This window comes from Coregonus clupeaformis, chromosome 30 (assembly GCF_020615455.1).
Source record: "Coregonus clupeaformis isolate EN_2021a chromosome 30, ASM2061545v1, whole genome shotgun sequence".
Classification (NCBI taxonomy): domain Eukaryota; kingdom Metazoa; phylum Chordata; class Actinopteri; order Salmoniformes; family Salmonidae; genus Coregonus; species Coregonus clupeaformis.
Window position 1 is genome coordinate 24,098,656 of NC_059221.1, and position 22,732 is coordinate 24,121,387.

Here is a 22,732-nt window from a genome sequence, read left to right on the forward strand (position 1 = left end):
AAGAAACACAGCTGAAAGAAGTCACCGTATACCTCCTATCACTCACTCTGGTCAACCTCACGAGTCGAGAATGGAAGTTGATTCGAGCTGGTCCCCATTTACGCATTGAAGGGTCCGCCTTTAACGTGTCATATCAGCGTGGTGCTGGTTTCAGTTGGCACGTTGGTATCGAGCGGTTCGGAGCATTACGAGACATTCAGCCTGACTGCAATTTCCACTGTTATATCAAAAATCAACGGGTGAGTAACATGGTGCAAAAGGTACATTCTCTGATATAAAGAGTGTGTAGCTAAGAAATTAGTAATTGCTAATGTTACATTTGTATGGCAGTTGCTGATTTTCTTAGCCAAAGCAAAGGTTTGGTGAAGTGCGTTGTTCTTGGCTAGCTAACGTTACTAGCTCGCTAACGGTAGCAACTAATTGTAGCTAGCTAGTTTAACGTTAATTGATTTAAGATAGCTATCTGAAGCCTAGCGTAACCGTTATAATAATTTGCTTTGATAACATTTTCACACGTTTTAATGGTTTAGTAGCTAAACCTTACTGTTTAATTTTGCTAGCTAACGACCATTGAACCAGCAGAGAGTGGTTGGAAGAGTAGCATGTCTTTGGTGCAATCCTAGCTAACGTAAGCGAGCCATGACTTGAGATGCTAACTAGTCACCCCTGACCGTTAGTTCTAGCTATCTTGGGTGTGTATGTATAGTTAGTGTGATACTGTTAACCTATTCACTTGAATGATTTCACATTAAGAATCAGAACACAGGGCAAGGGATTTAGGGAGATGAACTGACTTTAAGCATCAGTTGTCAGAGCACCTTACCGATCACTGCACCTGTACACAGCCCATCTGAAATTAGCCCACCCAACTACCTCATCCCTATATTGTTATTTATTTTGCTCATTTGTACCCCAGTATCTCTATTTGCACATCATCTCTTGCACATCTATCATTCCAGTGTTAATACTAATTGTAATTATTTTGCACTATAGCCTATTTATTGCCTTACCTCCATAACTTGCTTCATTTGCACACACTGTATATATTTTTTTTTTCTGTTGTATTTTTGACTTTGTTTTGTTTTACCCCATATGTAACTCTGTGTTGTTGTTTTTATCGCACTGCTTTGCTTTATCTTGGCCAGGTCGCAGTTGTAAATGAGAACTTGTTCTCAACTGGCTTACCTGGTTAAATAAAGGTAAAATAACAAATAATAAAAAACTGTCAATGTCTGGTTAGAGAGGAGCAAGTCCTTGGCAGAAGAACAATGCCCTTTAAACATAGCAATGGCATTTGATCCCCCCAGTAAAGTGTCCTTTGGATTGTGTATTCGTGCTGCTAACCTAGATTCCCCAAATTCAGAGATTAAAAACACAAACAAATGCCAGCAAAGCCATGAGATTAGTGACAGCTGTTTAGAAGTCCAGATGGCCTCTGCAACCCTACAGTAAACCTAGACACAAATGATGGCGTTCTGTTCAGACAGAGACAGCCAGAGACACACAGACTAACATTGATGGTTGAATTGTGCTTCGTCCCTGTATGTAATCTGCGGCCCTTGGATTTATGTAGTCTTTAAACTGTGTTAATCAATATGGAAAAGGGACAGTTTTATGTTCTTTTTATAATGTACCTTAATGCTTGGATATGGCTATAAAGTCTGTGGAACTTATGCTCTCCCCAAGACAGGTGAGTTTAGTTGGCAATGGCAAGAGATGATGCCTCCCCTCCCCCCTCAGGGCTACTGAAACAAGCAAAGCCTTCTACTGTACTTGCGCTGGATTTTCCAGGTTTCTGTTTTTGTGTGTTACATGCAACAGCTGCTGCACGGCCAGGGTGCGGGTCGGTGGATGGGCAGAGTACAGAGGAGAGGCCGGGTTTATAAAATAAACAAACGCATATTAAACATACTGGTTTAGTGGACATATGTGGGAGCAGCAGCAGAGACTGGACCCAGTCCAAATCTCCACTCAGATTTGCTAAAACAAAGACCACCTCAAAAGACTAATGCATGGTCTCTTTTCATTCCATTGGCTGCCCTTCTTCCGTCACTCCATCCTTGGTTCTATTTATGTTGCTGTCCCTGGGGAGGTGTTTGCCAAGCTCTGCTTTGAGCTGGAGGGGAGTGGAAGAAGGCACCAGTACTGTATGTATCCTCTGGGCCCGATTTCATTAATGTGGTTTTGGTTTATTAGATGTTTTTGTCCTGTTAATAACTGCTTGGGGGTTGGTTGATGGCTGTAATTTAGATAATTATCATTAAGTAATGTAATGACAGGAAACAACATCTATATTACACTCAGGGACCACGTAGAATTGTACGTTACACAGTTGAGGTTGACAATCGATGTCATCCTTCACAGTTCCAATATCTTTTATGATTGTGCATCAGCTACTGTGTGGATGGGGGCTAGCTGCCGTATTAAAAATGCTAGAAGTTTTCGAAGACCTCCACATATCTATTAGGACATTGAAAACATCATGTCAGAACTTGTCACCCCTCTACCATCAATTTATGGTTGATCTCCCCAGTAGTCCTGTGTTGTCCTGGGCTCCAGCTGTTGGGCCTGGGGAGAGGACGCTGTTTGTGGGGAGGTAGCCCAGCCTGTCACAACAGTAGCCTGATATTTCTGCTTTATTAGGCCAACTGAAAATCTCCTCTCCCCCTTTAACCCCCCAGTGTCAGAGCTTGTCATACAATCAGATGTATCACATTGCTCCCCACAAGCCTGCTGAGGATCCCCAGGAAGCAGATCTACCAGCAGCAGCTAGGGCTGGCACTATAACCGTGTAACCAACGGTTATGCATGTATACCAGGGTGTCACTCTTTCAGTGGAGGGCCTATTGTCTGTTTAGTTTAGTTTTTTCCTTTCAGTTAAGCCCTAGACAACCAGGTGAGGGGAGTTCTTTACTGATTAGTGACCTTAATTCATCAATCAAGTACATTTGACATTTTAGTCATTTAGCAGACGCTCTTATCCAGAGCGACTTACAGGAGCAATTAGGGTTAAGAAGGACAAGGGAGGAGTGAACCTGCAGACACTCGGCCCTCCGTGGAATGAGTTGGACACCTGTGATGTAGACCGTCATGAAAGTAAAATAACCGTCAAAACCATTTTTTATTTATTTTTTGAACGAACAGTTGACTATAAAGACGGGACGGCCAGGCATTTGTGCGGTTGAGTCCGTTTCTGCGATAACATGGACTCTTAGCAACGTGATGAAACTTTGTTGCCCCTTGCTGAAACGTTCAAGGTGTTGTAGCAGTCGATGAATAGAATGGGATTCAAATCAAATCAAATTTTATTGGCCACATGCGCCGAATACAACAGGTGCAGACATTACAGTGAAATGCTTACTTACAGCCCTTAACCAACAGTGCATTTATTTTTAATAAAAAAAGTAGAATAAAACAACAAAAAAGTGTTGAGGGAAAAAAAGAGCAGAAGTAAAATATAATAACAGTAGGGAGGCTATATATACAGGGGGGTACCGGTGCAGAGTCAATGTGCGGGGGCACCGGCTAGTTGAAGTAATATGTACATGTGGGTAGAGTTAAAGTGACTATGCATAAATAATTAAGAGTAGCAGCAGCGTAAAAAGATGGGGTGGGGCAGTGCAAATAGTCCGGGTAGCCATGATTAGCTGTTCAGGAGTCTTATGGCTTGGGGGTAGAAGCTGTTGAGAAGTCTTTTGGACCTAGACTTGGCACTCCGGTACCGCTTGCCGTGCGGTAGCAGAGAGAACAGTCTATGACTAGGGTGGCTGGAGTCTTTGACAATTTTGAGGGCCTTCCTCTGACACCGCCTGGTATAGAGGTCCTGGATGGCAGGAAGCTTGGCCCCAGTGATGTACTGGACTGTACGCACTACCCTCTGTAGTGCCTTGCGGTCGGAGGCCAAGCAGTTGCCATACCAGGCGGTGATGCAACCAGTCAGGATGCTCTCGATGGTGCAGCTGTATAATTTTTTGAGGATCTGAGGACCCATGCCAAATCTTTTCAGTCTCCAATTAAGGATTGGAACCTCTAACACGGCAATTTGACTGGTAAACTCATGGTTACACTCGCAATTGCTGCCTGGTATTGTGATGCAATAATTTCCATGGTAATGTCGAATGTTAATTCAAATGATGTTAGCTGATGTGGCTCATGCAATGGAATGTAGTATTTGTAATGTCAGTTGAGTTGAATCAACAAATCACAGCACATATTGATGGGTACACTTCGTGCTTCTACTTCCTGCTTTGCTCCTATGGCTACACTCGTAACAGCCGACAGTTCACCCATTATGCCATCATAGTCTTGAATGGGGACTCCCGTTCTATCCCTTTTATTTCTATGGCAGCACATGCAGGTCAGAAAAGGAGAATATGTGAGTGTAAATGTTTTTTGTTGTTGCTATTCAAAGGGTTATCATGGAGACCGTGGTCATTTGGCTGGCCAGTTACCGTCATACAAAATTCCATGACCGTCACAGCCCGAGCAGAGGTGCCTGGGAAAGATCTGCGCTGTGGCATTACCAATTAGGCTACCCAAACAAGACTGGTTTGAGCGAGTGTTGTCTCACAGAACAGAGGACGCACTCTATATTTTATTTGTAAATTGTGAAGGCCTATATGCAGGGAACCTTTGTAAAAATAGATATTGGTCTCTATGGGACTCCCTGCTAAAATAAAGGTGAAATAAAAAAGTAATAGCTGAAAAGCTCCAAATAAATCCACCTGTAATCAAGGCTGAACATGGTAATTTGATTTCTATATTTAGATATTTTTTTCCCCAAATCACAAACTTGGCTGAGTATTACCAAGGAGGAACAAGTCCCTTGGCTGTGTGTCAGTAAGCACAGTTACTCAGGTAGCGAGGGTGGGGAATACAAAGCAACGCAAAGGAAGGAGAGAACATCAAACGCTCGTTACCCAGCCCAGCAGCTCATAATGAATATTCTGTCAGGGGTTTTTGCTTGGTGTTTGCATAGCCTTATTACCTCCTGTGGCCTGACCTGGCTGCTTGGTGTCAGTGCCCTAGCCAGGCTACTAAGGCTGAACGATTTTGGAAAATAATCTAATTGCGATTTTTTGCCCCCAATATTGCGATTGCGATTTAATATGCGATTTAATTTATTTATCCTTTTTCCCCTACAAAACATAATGAATGATTTAAATATGACCAACACAATAGTATATACATTTAGTGTGAAATGTTCTTTCCCATAGGCTGGGTCTATTTGTTAGAATTAAATTCAAACATGTATGACTTGAAATAAATGACATTTTTATTGAACTGCTCATTACAGAAACATCTGTGGCTTTGCCACTGTGCATTTAAATAATTTAAACAAAGGCATGAACTTTGTAAACACTGTGTGCAAAAGGTACAGTCTTAAGAAAAAAATAATTTTAAATTGTATGTATCTTACTGCTCCCAAGTCAGTAACATTTCACACAACTGAAACAAGGAATTTGCTTTGAAAATATTTTGTAAAATCAAAGTAAATAAAGTTATAAATAAAAAATAGAAATGCACTTTTAATTTAGACAAACTATTTTTTATAAACGATTTGAATATTATAATATAAAATAGATGAGCCTCACTTATCTCAAGTACACAACAATAACACACCACACAGACTAAAGTTCACTACGAGTATGGCACTGCCAGCCATACTTATCCAACAGTTCTGATCAATAAAATGGACTGTAAGACTCTGGTACGGCTCAGCTGTGCGGCTTGACCACATATCAGTAGTGCTAGCAAAAAACTCCACCGTTTTAAGTTCCGCGGCGACTTTCTCTTTGCACTTTTTGTACAGCTCCGGTATGGCAGTCTGACTGAAGTATGTGCGGGAGGGTATACTGTAACGTTTATCAAGCGTATGTATTAATGCCATGAACCCAGGCTTGGTCACCGTGCTGAGGCATCATATCTTTGGCTATGAACTCGGTTATTGTCCGAGTGATTTCTCCGTGGCGTTTTGAATTACGTTCATACGGAGTGACACTTTCGAACATTTCTGTCAGTGATCCCTGTCTTGAGGTATTTGGCTTGTCTCGCGCACTGATGCTCGGCATTTTGGTCATACAACTGTCATGCATTGATTTGTGGTATTTTTTTAAGTGCTGAAACAGGTTTGTAGTGTTACCCCGTGAAGTAGCAATCGGAGCACGGCATGCTCTGCACAACACCTGACGCTGCTCAGCATCTTCTTTTTTAAAACCAAAATAGTTCCACACCACCGACGTGCTGTTCCTCTTCGATATTAAAGTATCAGCTGTGTCAGTTTCTGACTGTTCCGTCGAGCAAGAGGCCATTGCGCTGGACAGCATGAAAAGTCGCGTCACGTGACCACCTCAAATCGCGCACGTTGCGATTAGAAAATCGCGTTCAGTCAAATCGCGATATTATCGCGAATGCAATTAATCGTTCAGCCCTACAGGCTACTCTCCCTCTCTTTGCCGTATTGCCAGGAATTAGGCCCCGTGTAGCTCAGTTGGTAGAGCATGGCACTTGCAACGCCAGGGTTGTGGGTTCGATTCCCACGGGGGGCCAGTATGAAAAAAAAAAAATGTATGCACTCACTAACTGTAAGTCGCTCTGGATATGAGCGTCTGCTAAATGACTAAAATGTAAATGTAAAATGTAATTAACTAATCTCCTAACAAAGCCAGTGTCTCCATTTTCCCAAGCTTTTCTCTCTTTTGAAGCAGAGGTCCTAGTCTCTTAAATCCACTGACACTTTCCAAAGTAGGGGGTTTGATTAAACGGACGTGACTGAAACCCTCATCCGCTCCATTGCGTCTTGAATACCAACCTCAATATGTAACGGAGATGAGTCACTTTGCAGTGCTCAGCCTGCCAACCTTATTCTCCTAATATTCTGGCTGGCACCCATACAGACTCTACTTGCAGAGGTGCCCTCTCTCATTAGCTGACTATCATAGTCCCCCGGTGGCAGTAGCAGACACCGATGCCTGGCAGCTCTCCACAGGTGGATCACCATGAAACCAGTGCCAGAGGAGAGCCAGTCACTTTAGTGTGAAGTTTGTGAGTTACAGAGATGGAGTTGGTGATCTTGAGCTTGCTGGAGTGAAGTGAGCCCATAGTCCCTGTGCCCAAGAACACTAAGGTAACCTGTCTAAATGACAATCTCCCCGTAGCACTCACATCTTTAGCCATGAAATGCTTTGAAAGGCTGGTCATGGCTCACATCAACACAACACCATCATCCCAGACATCCTGGACCCACTCTAATTCGCATACCACCCCAACTGATCCACAGATGACGCAATCTCTATTGCACTCCACACTGCCCTCTCCCACCTGGACAAGAGGACCACTTATGTGAAAATGCTGTTCATTGACTACAGCTCAGCGTTCAGCACCATAGTCAGCTCCAAGCTCATCACTAAGCTCAGGACCCTGGGACTGAACAACTGGATCCTGGACTTCCTGACGGTCTGCCCCCAGGTGGTGAGGGTAGGCAACAACACATCCGCCACACTGACCCTCAACACGGGGGCCCCTCAGGGTGTGTGCTCAGTTCCCTCCTGTACTCCTTGTTCACCCACGACTGCGTGGCTGCACACGACTCCAACACATTTCAAGTTTGCTGACGACATAACAGTGGTAGGCCTGATCGCCAACAACGATGAGCACGCCCCCATCCACATCGTCAGAGCTGTGGTGGAGCAGGTCGAGACCTTCAAGTTTCCAGTGTCCACATCATGATCATGGTCCAAACACACCAACACAATTGTGAATAAGGCACGACAATGCCTCTTCCCCCTCAGGAGACTGAAAAGATTTGGCATGGGCCCTCAGATCCTCAAAGTTCTACAGCTGCACCATTTAAGAGCATCCTGACTGGCTGCATCTCCGCCTGGTATGGCTACTGCTTGGCATCCCACCGTAAGGTGTTACAGAGGGTATTGCATACGGCCCAGTACATCACTGGGGCAGAGCTCCCTGCCATCCAGGACCTCTATACCAGACGGTGACAGAGGAAGGCCCCTATTAACGTTCAGACTCCAGCTACCCAAGTCATAGAAAGTTCTCTCTGCTACCGCACGGCAAGCGGTACCAATGCACCAAGTCTGGAACCAACAGGACCCTGAACAGCTTCTACCCCCAAGCCAAAAGACTACTAAACAGTTCACCAATAACTACCCAGACTATCTGCATTGACCCTTATTGAACTATCTCTTTTGACTCCTCACATACTCTGCTGCTACTATTTTTTTATCTATCCTGTTGCCTAGTCACTTACCTATATGTACATATCTACCTCAATGACCTCGTATCCCTGCACATTGACTTGGTACTGGAACTCAGTGTATATAGCCAACTTATCATTACTCATTGTTTTATTTATTCCTTGTGTTATTATTTTTCTATTTTTCTCTCTGCGTTGTTGGGAAGGGCCTGTAAGGAAGCATTTCACTGTTCGTCTACACCTATTGAATGTGACAAATACAATTTGATTTGATACCCTCCACTGCTGCAGAGAGGCTGTTGAATATTGCATGTGATCCAGTTAGTGTAGCATCGGAGTTTCTGTCTCTTCTTCACAATCCACCCCTCCAACTATACCCATGGTCCAGCTGCATCTGTGGAATGACAGTTCAGTCCTCCTTTTGAAATAAACTAAAAGACAAAGGGGTTGAATAAGGCTTCCTTTGTTAGTCTCTTCCCCTCCGTACAATGTGATGCTAATGGGAACCACACACACATAGCTGAGACTCCCACTGGCTCCAGGCCATCTATAAATCACTGCTAGGCAAATCCCTGCCTTATCTTAGCTCATTGGTCACCATAGCAGCACCCACCCGTAGTCTGCGCTCCAGCAGGTATATCTCACTGGTCATTCCCAAAGCCAACACCTCCTTTGGCCGCCATTCCTTCCAGTTCTCTGCTGCCAATGACTGGAACAAATTGCAAAAATCTCTGAAGCTGGAGACTTATCTCCCTCACTAACTTTAAGCATCAGTTGTCAGAGCACCTTACCGATCACTGCACCTGTACACAGCCCATCTGAAATTAGCCCACCCAACTACCTCATCCCTATATTGTTATTTATTTTGCTCATTTGCACCCCAGTATCTCTATTTGCACATAATCTCTTGCACATCTAGCATTCCAGTGTTAATACTAATTGTAATTATTTTGCACTATAGCCTATTTATTGCCTTACCTCCATAACTTGCTACATTTGCACACACTGTATATATATTTTCTGTTGTATTTTTTTTTACTTTATGTTTTGTTTTACCCCATATGTAACTCTGTTGTTGTTGTTTTTATCGCACTGCTTTGCTTTATCTTGGCCAGGTCGCAGTTGTAAATGAGAACTTGTTCTCAACTGGCTTACCTGGTTAAATAAAGGTTAAATAAAAAAACTAAAAAACTCTGTGTGTGTAAATGAGCCTAGAGAGCCCCGGTGTTTGTCATCACCGTCTCTCCCCCCTGGCCTCCATACATCTTTAATACAGTAGAGTGACACTGGATATCATATCAGGCCATACACCATCTACTGAAGCAGCCGTGGTTGACAGACGGAACACCTCAGTGCTTACGGCAGTCGCCTGGCTGTTTCACACTCCCTGATCTGTTTGTAGCCAGGTGTGTGTGTGTGTGACCATCCTGGTTCTTCAAATAGAGACACTTCGCCTTGATGACAGCTTTGCACATTCTTGGCATTCTTTCAACCAGCTTCATGAGGTAGTCACCTGGAATACATTTCAATTAATAGGTGTGCCTTCTTAAAAGTTAATTTGTGGAATTTATTTCCTTCTTAATGCGTTTCAGCCAATCAGTTGTGCTGTGACAAGGTAGGTGGCTATACAGAAGATAGCCCTATTTGGTAAAAGACCAAGGCCATATTATGGCAAGAACAGCTCAAATAAGCAAAGAGAAACGACAGTCCATCATTACTTTAAGACATGAAGGTCAGTCAATATTGAACATTTCAATAACTTTTACATTTTCTTCAAGTGCAGTCGCAAAAACCATCAAGCGCTATGATGAAACTGGCTCTCATGAATGGAAGACCGAGAGTTACCTCTGCTGGTCTGGAGTCAAAAATTTGAGATTTTTGGTTCTAACCGGCGTGTCTTTGTGAGACGCGGTGTGGGTGAACGGATGATCTCCGCATGTGTAGTTCCCACCGTAAAGCATGGAGGAGGAGGAGGTGTTATGGTGTGGGGGTGCTTTGCTGGTGAGACTCTGTGATTTATTTAGAATTCAAGGCACACTTAACCAGCATGGCTACCACAGCATTCTGCAGCGATTACGCCATCACATCTGGTTTGGGCTTAGTGGGACTATCATTTGTTTTTCAACAGGACACCTCCAAAACTATATTTTGGTTACTACATGATTCCATATGTATTATTTCATAGTTCTGATGTCTTCACTATTGTTCTACAATGTAGAAAATAGTAAAATAAAGAAAAACCCTTGAATGGGGAGGTGTGTCCCAACTTTGGACTGGTACTGTGTGTATATATAGTCACTTTAATCAGTAAATGCAGGGAATAGTAGGCCTGTGTGTTTCCTTAGTCCTTCTGGACCAGACACCAGAGAGCACAGCAAAGCATCATGTAGGAGTGACGCCACCTGACGTAAGACAATGAGAGTGAATTACAGTTGGTTTGAATTGAAACAGTTCAATTAACTCAGGAGGTGACCAAGACAGGGAATACGTACATATTATCTGCCATAGAAATATAATCCTCCCTACGAGCATGGGATTCTGTTTCTATGATTATCTCCAATGGAAGATGATCTAAGGATTAGGAAAATAAAGAAGTGTGTGTAAATCTGTGATGCCCTAACCGCAGGGGCTCTGGTGCTTGCATCTGTCCCCAGTCACGCAGTGGCAGCCAGACAAACTGCCAGCTTTTTGGCATAGCGTGCCACAAACACAAGGGAATGGAACAGTCAGACTGGTCTGACAAATGCCCAGACAGCTGAACATTTTCTTTTTGGGGCGGGGGGGTTAGGGGACCCGGTCCAGTGACCCGAGGATCTGAAACCGAAGCCTGTTATGTCCCCTGGGTCCCCGCTGGCACAGTTTCTCATTCTAAGCACAGATGCAGACTGCCAGTGGTCCAGGAGAGAAATTCTAATGGACTCTGACTGCACAGTCTAGGTCCAGTGAAGGGAGGTAATTACCCACTAGCATGGCCAGAGTGGTGCTGTCCCTCCACCCCTCCCTGACTCTGTTCCCCCCCTGTGGCCTGTCCGCTGCCCAGGCCTGCAGGGCAGTGTGATAGAGCCCATCAGCCCTGTGATTAGGCTCCCAGATTACTCCAGCAGCGCCTGCCTGCCCAGCTCCCAGAGCCACGCCCAGCTCCCAGAGCCACAACCACCTGCTGCATATTACTTGCCCTCTTCCTCCATCTATCACAGTAGGTTGGTGGCACTTTCATTGGGGAGGATGGGCTCGTGGTAATGGCTTGAGTGGAATGGTATCAAACACGTTATCCATGTGTTTGATGCCATTCCATTCACTCCGTTTCAGACATCATTATGAGCCGTCCTCCCCTCAGCAGCCTCCAAGATTGGGGGGGCTGTTTTGTTAGACTTCAGTGCGGCATTTGACATTATCGATTAAAGTTTGTTGCTGGAAAAACGTATACTACCGGTCAAAAGTTTTAGAACACCTACTCATTCAAGGGTTTTTCTTTATTTTTACTATTTTCTACATTGTAGAATAACAGTGAAGACATCAAAACTATGAAATAACACATATGGAATCGTGTAGTAACCAAAAAAGTGTTCAACAAATCAAAATATATTAGAGATTCTTCAAATAGCCACCTTTTGCCTTGATGACTGCTTTGCACACTATTGGCGTTCTCTCAACCAGCTTCATGAGGAATGCTTTTCCAACAGTCTTGAAGGAGTTCCCACATCTGCTGAGCACCTGATGGCTGCTTTTCCCTCACTCTGCGGTCCGACTCATCACAAACCATCTCAATTGGGTTGAGGTCAGAGGATTATGGAGGCCAGGTCATCTGATGCAGCACTCCATCACTCTCCTTCTTGGTAAAATAGCCCGTACACAGCCTGGAGGTGTGTTTGGTCATTGTCCTGTTGAAAAACAAAGGATAGTCCCACTAAGCCCAAACCAGATGGAATGGCGTATCGCTGCAGAATGCTGTGGTAGCCATGCTGGTTAAGTGTGCCTTGAATTATAAATAAATCACAGACAGTGTCACCAGCAATGCACCCCCACACCATAACACCATCTCCTCCATGCTTAACGGTGGGAACTACACATGTGGAGATCATCCATTCACCCACACCGCGTCTCACAAAGACAAGGTGGTTGGAACCAAGAATCTCCAATTTGGACTCCGGTCTAATGTCCATTGCTCGTGTTTCTTGGCCCAAGCAAGTCTCTTCTAATATTTTGGTGTCCTTTTAGTAGTTGTTTCTTTGCAGCAATTCGACCATGAAGGCCTGATTCACACAGTCCCCTCTGAACAGTTGATGTTGAGATGTGTCTGTTACTTGAACTCTATGAAGCATTTATTTGGGCTGCAATTTCTGAGGCTGTTAACTCTAACTTATCCTCTGCAGCAGAGGTAACTCTGGGTCTTCCTCCCCCCCACCTTGTCACAACACAACTGATTGGCTCAAACACATTAAGAAGGAAAGAAATTCCACAAATTAACTTTTTAAGAAGCCACACCTGTTAATTCAAATGTATTCAAGGTGACTACCTCATGAAGCTGGTTGAGAGAATGCCAAGTGTGCAAAGCTGTCATTAAGGCAAAGGGGGGCTATTTGAAGAATCTCAAATATAAAATATATTTTGATTTAACACTTTTTTTGGTTACTACATGAGTCCATGTGTGTTATTTCATAGTTTTGATGTCTTCACTATTATTCTACAGTGTAGGAAATCGTAAAAAGAAAGAAAAACCCTTGAATGAGTAGGTGTTCTACAACTTTTGACCGGTAGTGTATATTATGGTTTTACACCCCCTGCTATATTGCGCATAAAGAGTTACCTGTCTAACAGAACACAGCGGGTGTTCTTTAATGGAAGCCTCTCCAACAAAATCCAGGTAGAATCAGGAATTCCCCAGGGCAGCTGTCTAGGCCCCTTACTTTTTTCAATCTTGACTAACAATACTTTGAGTAAAGCCAGTGTGTCTATGTATGCAGATGACTCAACAATATACACGTCAGCTACCACAGCGACTGAAATGACTGCTACACTTAACAAAGAGCTGCAGTTAGCTTCAGAATGGGTGGCAAGGAATAAGTTAGTCCTAAATATTTCAAGCGTTGCTCTCCATTCTTAACAGTACTATCAACAAGGCAGGTCCTACAGGCCCTAGTTTTGTCGCACCTGGACTACTGTTCAGTTGTGTGGTCAGGTGCCACAAAGAGGGACCTAAGAAAATTGCAATTGGCTCAGAACAGGGCAGCACAACTGGCCCTTGGATGTACAGAGAGAGCTAACATTAATCATATGCATGTCAATCTCTCCTGGCACAAAGTGGAGGAGAGATTGACTTCATCACTACTTGTATTTGTAAGAGGTATTGACATGTTGAATGCATAGAGCCGTCTGTTTGAACTACTGGCACACAGCTCGGACACCCATGCATACCCCACAAGACATGCCACCAGAGGTCTATTCACAGTCCATGTCCAGATCAGACTATGGGAGGTGCGCAGTACTACATAGAGCCATGACTACATGGAACTCTATTCCACATCAAGTAACTCATGCAAGCAGTAAAATTAGATTTAAAAAACAGATCAAAATATACCTAATGGAACAGCGGGGACTGTAAAGCAACACAAACACAGACACATGCATACAAAAACATGATAACATATGCACTATACACACACGTACACATGGATTTTGTGTTGTAGATATGTGGTAGTAGAGTAGGGGCCTGAGCGCGCACACTTAATATGTTATGAATGTAATGTCAAAAAAAAAACAAAAAAAAAAAACATGTATAACTGCCTTAACTTTGCTGGACCCCAGGAATATTGAGTTCCTGCACCCCCCCACCCCTTTTGCCCTCACAACTGTTTCAATTCGTCGGGGCATGGACTCTAAAAGGTATCAAAAGCGTTCCACAGGGATGCTGGCCTATGTTGACTGGATGTCCTTTGGGATGTAGACCATTCATGATACACAGGAACTGTTGAGCGTGAAAACGCAGCAGCGTTGCAGTTCTTGACACAAACTGCTGCGCCTGGCACCTACTACCATACCCCGTTCAAAGGCACTTAAATATGTTGTCTTGCCCATTCACCCTCAATGCCACACATACGCAATCCATATCTCAATTGTTTCAAGGCTTAAAAATCCTTAATTAACCTGTCTCTTCCCCTTCATCTACACTGATTTTAACTTCTCTCCCCTCTCTTCTCTCCCCTCTCTTCTCTTCTCTCCCCTCTCACTTCTCTCTTCTATCCTCTCTCTTCCCTCTTATCTCTCCTCTTCTTTTCTCTCTCTCTAGTCTCTAGTTTTTCCATTTCCATACAGTTTTTTATTATAATTTTGGTTAATCTTCATTTCCCTTTTTTGTATTATTATAGGCAGGTCCTCCATATTTTAATTGTGTGGTTGGGGAATGGGGATAACCAATGACGTCTCTTCTCGCACCTGATGACGAAGATTGGTCACCATGGCAACTTAGGTTCCGTTCGGGCAGATGTTGCGCTCGGTGGGTGCGGTGTGGGGAGCAGAGCTGAGCTGGGCCGTGGCTCTCTGTCTGAGAAATCGGGTTAGGAGTTGCCGTGATCTATGTCTCTCAATAAGACTAATCAGATTTCTCTGCATGTCTGTTTCTCTGCATGTCTGTATCTCTGTCATTACAGACAGTGATTGGGGATCCATATCTAATGTCTTTAGTCTTGCTAAAGAATGCTGACTGACGATTCCTCTGATCTAGTATTCATGAACTAGGCTACTATGCTCAGTGCTGGGCAGATCTGGGGACTGTCAGGGAAAGGCCTATATTACAGTAGCACTGTCTGCACTGGAGTCTCACCGATGTCCTCCCATAGCCTTGGCTGTGACCCCCCACTCCAGGGCTTGACTAACATGTTTTTAGCCACTTGTCCTTCAGACAAGTAGGGCCGACTATTATTATTTTGCTTATCCAAAAGCTCAAGTCGCTGCAAGGAACCACTTTTTAGAAAATAAAATGCATTACAATATTGTTGAACATTAAACAATCGGACAAAAGTTTAGGCTACACTCTGCCTATTGGCTTCTTTGCATATTCAAACCTGTCTCAAAACACAACACTGTCCCTTTAAGGCTCTCCTGCAGGATGGTTGGCCACCCTTGGTAGCCTGTAAAATATTGCAACATTACAATTACAACCAAATACTTTCTATGTCTTTATAAAATAATTCCCTCCAGGGCTCGGAAATAAGGGCATCCCGTCGTCCCACAGACAATTAAAAAGTACTTTCTCGGACGACAGATTCAAAATTCATACAACCACTGCACATACTTTTTTTTAAAGCAATGAGGCTAATGCAACAGATCAGACCGTTTAGTTAAAAATGTTGATAAAGTTTTATTTCTTCATATTATAAGCTCAACAATGTGCACATGGCAGCTGGCTATTATAGGCATATGCACGAATGTTCCAAAATGCAATTACTGGGAAAACACCGTTCTCAAAAGCGCACAGCATGCACGAGCGATTTCATGTGACAGAGATGAAAATACTCCATTATAATCTTAGAAAGAGGGAGAATCTAATAGCAACAACTAGGATGGGTTACTAATATGACTAGGATTATGTCTTGGCTGCTGGACAATGAACGAATGTTGATTTGAAAACCAATGGAACATTAGTGAAATGCTGGTTTCAATGACATATTAAGTGTTTATATAAGATTGTTCCCTCAACATTTCTATGGTTGTATTTTGGCTAGGCTACTTTGAAACAAGGTAAGACATGCTTCATAAAATGACATAAAAAGTCCAGGTTTTAAACAAAGTTTATGGTTAAATAGTTTCAAAATGCTGACCACCACCGCTCAGATTCAAGGTGGGTGATGTGCGGTGCGCAACAGGCACTGTCCTTCACTCTCTGGTCTTGTGACAATTTGATCTGAACCAACTGTGCCTTGACATAATCAAGCCTTTTAGACGTTAATGTTAATTGTCCTTCATTATATTTGTCAAACATGACTGGCGTTTAGCCTATATTTATGTAATTAAAAATCTAATTAAAGTTTGGCTAAATTTTCTGGTGTTTGGACATGAGGCTGTAGCCAATATTAATATCACCTATACTTTGACATGAAGGCTTTTGTATTTATGTACATCAAAATATATTTCAATATTATTCAAATGTTGGCCTCTGATCCAAACTGGCAGCAGTAATTGTTTTGATATTGTAATTTTTGTGAAATGTTTTACTTGTCCATTTCGACAACTTAAATCTATATTCTTCTTGTCCGACTTATTTTTCAGCTTGTCCTGGATAAGATGACAAGGCGTTTAATGTCGAGCCCTGCTACTCTGCCAACTGCTTTTCTCAAACTCCATTATTTATCAACTCAGCTGACGTGTTCATCTCTTCTCATTCTTCCTTGCTGAGAATAAGGCCATATTAGATTACAGTTGATGACATGTGAGCTCCATAACCTGATTTTGAAAGACTGTGGTACACATGGGCATGGACAGGACATTAGTGTGTATGGCAATAACAGGGTTTGTGATTGACTTGTTGTCATGGGAAAAGGTCATCTCAGTCATGTCGTGTGTATACCATGGTTAAAGGGATTGCAGCTGTGTGTGGGTGCGTGTTAGTTTGTGTTATTCCACCATCACTGACCGACTCATCCACGGCTCATATCTTGGGACAGTGTCTCTGTTGCTGCGGAGCTCAAGACTAGGGTTTAATTGTGGGAACCGGGTTACATTGATTTACAGAGATTTCCCACCCAAACCCACTCCCGTTTCCCGGGATAAATAACTGAGAAACCGGTAAAATATAATAAATTATTTCTATAAACAGCATGATGTGAAATGGAATTGTTAAATTATATGCCATGTCTAAATCTGGCTTCTCTACGGCCTTCTGTGCTCTGCTATCTGCATGATCAATCATCAATGCTCAGGGTGGGGACAGACAGCGCATCTCATATGTATCATCTCATCAGCGGTTTTTTTTTTGTTGTTTTTTTGCGACAGGTACATTTGCTGCAGCATAGCCTATGCATGCCTAATTTACACATCGCCGTCTGGCTTTCAGGGGTCACCTTATTTTTTTACTTAAAAATATAAGCTGCACAGTTTTTAAAACAGCCTATCACTCAAACATCGTTGTTTTTAAAGGGTAGGAAGGATGCGTTTTTACTCACCAAAGTAACAACACCGTGTGGTCAGTCTTAGTTACTTAGTTGTAGTCACGATCTGCTTACCTATAACTACAAACGTAGTTGTTTTTACATTTTTTATATTTAACTTATGTCCGGATATCTTCGAATGCACCCACAATGCACTATTTCTCAAAGTCATATGGAGGATCTACTCTGTGCTACCGAGTTCGTATGATAGCTCGGTAGCTAGCTCAGGCTGGCTAACGTTAGCAACACCTCTTGATCTTCACATACTTTGTGGCTGTGTTATCTAGGGGGAACCCTTCAACACTGCAGGCTCTGGTGCCTTCTTGCCGTGGGCTCAAAACCAAAGAGAATCGTACCTGCTTGCTCTAATTGTGTAACGGTGGAACCTCGTCTGTTCTCTTTTTTTGTTTTGTCAACTTTTTGGCATGTTCTCTGTGAAGTACAGTCGTAGTCAAAAGTTTTGAGAATGACACAAATACTAATTTTCACAAAGTCTGCTGCCTCAGTTTTGATGATGGCAATTTGCATATACTCCAGAATGTCATGAAGAGTGATCAGATGAATTGCAATTAATTGCAAAGTCCTTCTTTGCCATGAAAATTGACTTAATCCCCCAAAAACATTTCCACTGCATTTCAGCCCTGCCACAAAAGGACCAGCTGCCATCATGTCAGTGATTATCTCGTTAACACAGGTGAGAGTGTTGACGAGGACAAGGCTGGAGATCACTCTGTCATGCTGATTGAGTTAGAATAACAGACTGGAAGCTTTAAAAGGAGGGTGGTGCTTGAAATCATTGTTCTTCCTCTGTTAACCATGGTTACCTGCAAGGAAACACGTGCCGTCATCATTGCTTTGCACAATAAGTGCTTCACAGGCAAGGATATTGCTGCTAGTAAGATTGCACCTAAATCAACCATTTACAGATCATCAAGAACTTCAAGGAGAGAGGTTCAATTGTTGTGAAGAAGGCATCAGGGCGCCCAAGAAAGTCCAGCAAGCACCAGGACCCTCCTAAAGATGATTCAGCAGCGGGATCGAGGCACCACCAGTGCAGAGCTTGCTCAGGAATAGCAGCAGGCAGGTGTGAGTGCATCTGCACGCACAGTGAGGCGAAGACTTTTGGAGGATGGCCTGGTGTCAAAAAGGGCAGCAAAGAAGCCACTTCTCTCCAGGAAAAACATCAGGGACAGACTGATATTCTGCAAAAGGTACAGGGATTGGATTGCTGAGGACTGGGGTAAAGTCATGTTCTCTGATGAATCCCCTTTCCGATTGTTTGGGTCATCCGGAAAACACCTTGTCCGGAGAAGACAAGGTGAGCGCTACCATCAGTCCTGTGTCATGCCAACAGTAAAGCATCCTGAGACCATTCATGTGTGGGGTTGCTTCTCAGCCAAAGGAGTGGGCTCACTCTCACAATTTTGCCTAAGAACACAGCCATGAATAAAGAATGGTACCAACACATCCTCCGAGAGCAACTTCTCCCAACCGTCCAAGAACAGTTTGGTGACGACCAATGCCTTTTCCAGCATGAGGCGGGTGGACAAAAAAACCCACAAATTCTGACAAACTCCAAGCATTGATTATGCAAGAATGGGCTGCCATCCGTCAGGATGTGGCCCAGAAGTTAATTGACAGCATGCCAGGGCGGATTGCAGAGGTCTTGAAAAAGAAGGGTCCACACTGCAAATATTGACTCTTTGCATAAACTTAATGTAGTTGTCAATAAAAGCCTTTGACACTTGTGGAATGCTTGTAATTATACTTCAGTATACCATAGTAACATCTGACAAAAATATCTCATAACACTGAAGCAGCTAACTTTGTGAAGACCAATACTTGTGTCATTCTCAAAACTTTTGACCACGACTGTAGGCTACATGAGTTTTGTAACTTTTTCCAACTTACTTAGTGGTAGCACGCTAGTTGACTGACATCTGGAATCTATCCATTTTAGATAGCTATATTCAGTTAACGTTCTTTGATGTTTGGTTAGATGACGTTATATATTTCCAAAACTGGTGTACTTTAATGTAGCTGTAAGCTAGGTGTTGATAGCAACTGGCTAACTCATTCAGTGCTAATGTAACGTTAGCAGGCTGGTAGGGCTTGTGAGAAAAGGGCGGATCCTGAAGGGGCCCGGGCTGGGTCTTTTTACAAAAACATCTGTAGAGTTCGAATGGTTCGATACGTAGACGATCATAGGAAATCCCAGGACATAGTGTCTATGATACTGTAATAAGCTCACATAGTTGCTGTGGTGGATATTCATTGACATTTGTCAAAACGTATGAATGCAACTCTTTTTCAAACAAATTTAGTAGCCCTGATTGTTTTGAATAGAACATGTTAAAACACTTAATTTTGAGGCTAAATATAAGGGCTGGACATGCAAATTAATGAAAGTCAGAAATGAAATGCCACTTTTTGGAGGGGGGGGGGGTGCTGGGGTCTCTGGCCTGATAGTATTAAATCAGTGCACACGCGAGCACTCTCTTTCTCTCTCCATAAATTCCATTCAAATTGCATCCAAAATAGATAATCCTGTTCAAGATAGATAGATGTCCTAGCATACCTCTTTCAGGTAATACATTCAATGCAGTTTTAGCCTTATATTTAGCTAATGAATGATGGGTTAATATGCATAAGCTTCTACCTTAGCTATAACCTCTGCAGTGTTCTCTTGTGCAATGTGCACCTGCTCTCCCAGGAAAAGCTAGACTAGAGTAGCTTGTTGGATATATTTTCGATAATTTCTTATACTAATAGACTATTCGAAGAGGGATGCAAGCTTGCTCTTGTTTGCTGAACGTTAAATACAGCAGCCAAAATAACTCAATGAGTTTGAAAGAGAGAGAAGGTGTGACTTATTCTAGTACTATATTATTCAAACATGTCATTACAATGATGACGAAGCTCATTTCGTTTAACTGTTGAGTGAGGAATGAATAAAGCAGCAATGGAGAGAACAGGGTAGTACGCACGTCACACAACGTATTATCAAAGATCATGCGTCAGCCTACTAATTATAATTATTTTAAATAGGCCCTATTATATTTCAAATTCGCTAGCCTATAATTGTAACTTTGTATGCCACATGTCCTGCACCAGCATTGCGTGTGCTCTCCAATGATTGTATATATATACACACACACTAGATGACTGTGTGGGTCCAATGTTTCATGAGCTGAAATAAAATATCCCAGAAATGTTCCATATGAACAAAAAGCTCTCAAATGTTGTGCACAAATTTGTTTACATCCCTGTTAGTGAGCATTTCTCCTGTGCCAAGAGAATACATCCCTGTTAGTGAGCATTTCTCCTGTGCCAAGAGAATACATCCACCGGACAGGTGTGGCATATCAAGAAGCTGATTTAAACAGCATGATCATTACACAGGTGCACCTTGTGCTGGGGACAATAAAATGCCACTCTAAAATGTGCAGTTTTGTCACACACCACAATGCCACAGATGTCTCAAGTTTTGAGGGAGAGTGCAATTGGCATGCTGACTGCAGGAATGTCCACCAGAGCTGTTGCCAGAGAATTGAATGTTCATTTCTCTACAATAAGCTGCCTCCAACGTTGTTTTAGAGAATTTGGCAGTACGTCCAACCGGCCTCACAACCGCAGACCATGTGTTACCGCGGCAGCCCAGGATGTCCACATCAGTCTTTTCTGCTCTCGTCCCGTGTTGTCTTGCACTGTAATGTCTTTGTGCTTGGCTGCCATCGACTTCATTCCACTCTTCCTGAAAAGCGAATCACTTAAACATAGTAATTGAGCTGATCTAACGTGGTGGGAGAAATAATGGCTGCTTCGTTCAGAGCATCTCCAGTGATCTGTAAGTAGTGTGCAGGCAGGTAAGCTGCAGGAAGAGTCATGGTAACCGTCATCTCCTGGGTCAGCAAGCGCATCCATCATCAGCCACTACATGTCTTGGCTTTGTTTGTCTTCCTTTCAGCTTCGTGTCACATTGAAGGACGTTTTGGATCCGTCCTCCCTCCTGGTATATTACCTACTCTCCTCCAGTCTCCAGTATGCTTGGCTGATCTGGTTTTAGTTGAGAGAGATTGTAAGGAGATGTTGCTTTGCCCTCCGTCCACTTATAGCTTCCTGTTAGTGGGCTTCACAGGTTTGGTTTTCCTGCCTGTTTGTAATTCAATCAATACTATAGAAAGAGACCTATTTGAGTGGTAGGCTCTGACTTCTCTGCTGAAGAGCTCTTCGTCAAAGCTCCCATCAAAGATGCATTCTATTTTCAGCCCACACTTTCAAATCCCTTGTTTTCTGTCTGAAAAATGTCTTCCAGAGAGACCGTGTGAGACAGAGGCATGCTGACAAGCTTTCATCTTGCGCTGGCTCTACACAATGAGTCCTCATCTACCCCACGCATAATTAGATTTAGAACTGGGACAGACTTGGCAACGTTCACTAAAAAGACATGGCAGCACTGAGAGAAAGGGGAGCACTCAATAAACCACAGGACATTCATCATGACCGTAAGGATGACATCCACCTCATGTGATCCCAGGGCTCTTTGCTAGATCCTTGTCTTGTTGGTTCTGTTCTGGCTCATTTCACCACTACTGTAGCGTTCAGACGTTGGCCACACAGTGATGACACGCTGTCACATGCTCCCCTACTGTTTTTTTTATTTTTATTTATTTATTTATTTCACCTTTATTTAACCAGGTAAGCCAGTTGAGAACAGGTTCTCATTTACAACTGCGACCTGGCCAAGATAAAGCAAAGTAGTGCAATAAAAACAACACAGAGTTACATATGGGGTAAAAAAAAACATAAAGTCAGAAATACAACAGAAAATATATATACAGTGTGTGCAAATGTAGCAAGTTATGGAGGTAAGGCAATAAATAGGCTATAGTGCAGAATAATTACAATAGTATTAACACTGGAATGCTAGATGTGCAAGAGATGATGTGCAAATAGAGATACTGGGGTGCAAAAAGAGCAAAATAAATAACAATATAGGGATGAGGTAGTTGGGTGGGCTAATTTCAGATGGGCTGTGTACAGGTGCAGTGATCGGTAAGGTGCTCTGACAACTGATGCTTAAAGTTATTGAGGGAGATAAGAGTCTCCAGCTTCAGAGATTTTTGCAATTCGTTCCAGTCATTGGCAGCAGAGAACTGGAAGGAATGGCGGCCAAAGGAGGTGTTGGCTTTGGGAATGACCAGTGAGATATACCTGCTGGAGCGCAGACTACGGGTGGGTGCTGCTATGGTGACCAATGAGCTAAGATAAGGCGGGGATTTGCCTAGCAGTGATTTATAGATGGCCTGGAGCCAGTGGGTTTGACGACGAACATGTAGTGAGGACCAGCCAACAAGAGCGTACAGGTCACAGTGGT

At 43.1% G+C, this 22,732-nt stretch overlaps 1 protein-coding gene across 6 annotated transcripts in view; it reads left to right on the top strand.

Moving 5' to 3' along the window:
* The first annotated feature begins 50 nt into the window (after positions 1 to 50).
* LOC121546046 (protein NDRG3-like) overlaps positions 51 to 22,732 on the top strand; it is a 75,740-nt gene continuing 53,058 nt past the window's right edge. For 4 of the 6 annotated variants that reach the window (XM_041857045.2, XM_041857049.2, XM_041857047.2 and 1 more), the window contains exon 1: positions 157 to 239. The gene's annotated coding sequence lies outside the window, so the exon portion shown is untranslated. Of the gene's footprint in view, positions 240 to 2,092; positions 2,148 to 22,732 lie in introns of all 6 variants that reach the window. The other 2 variants (XM_041857046.2, XM_041857052.2) reach the window with 2 other exon arrangements.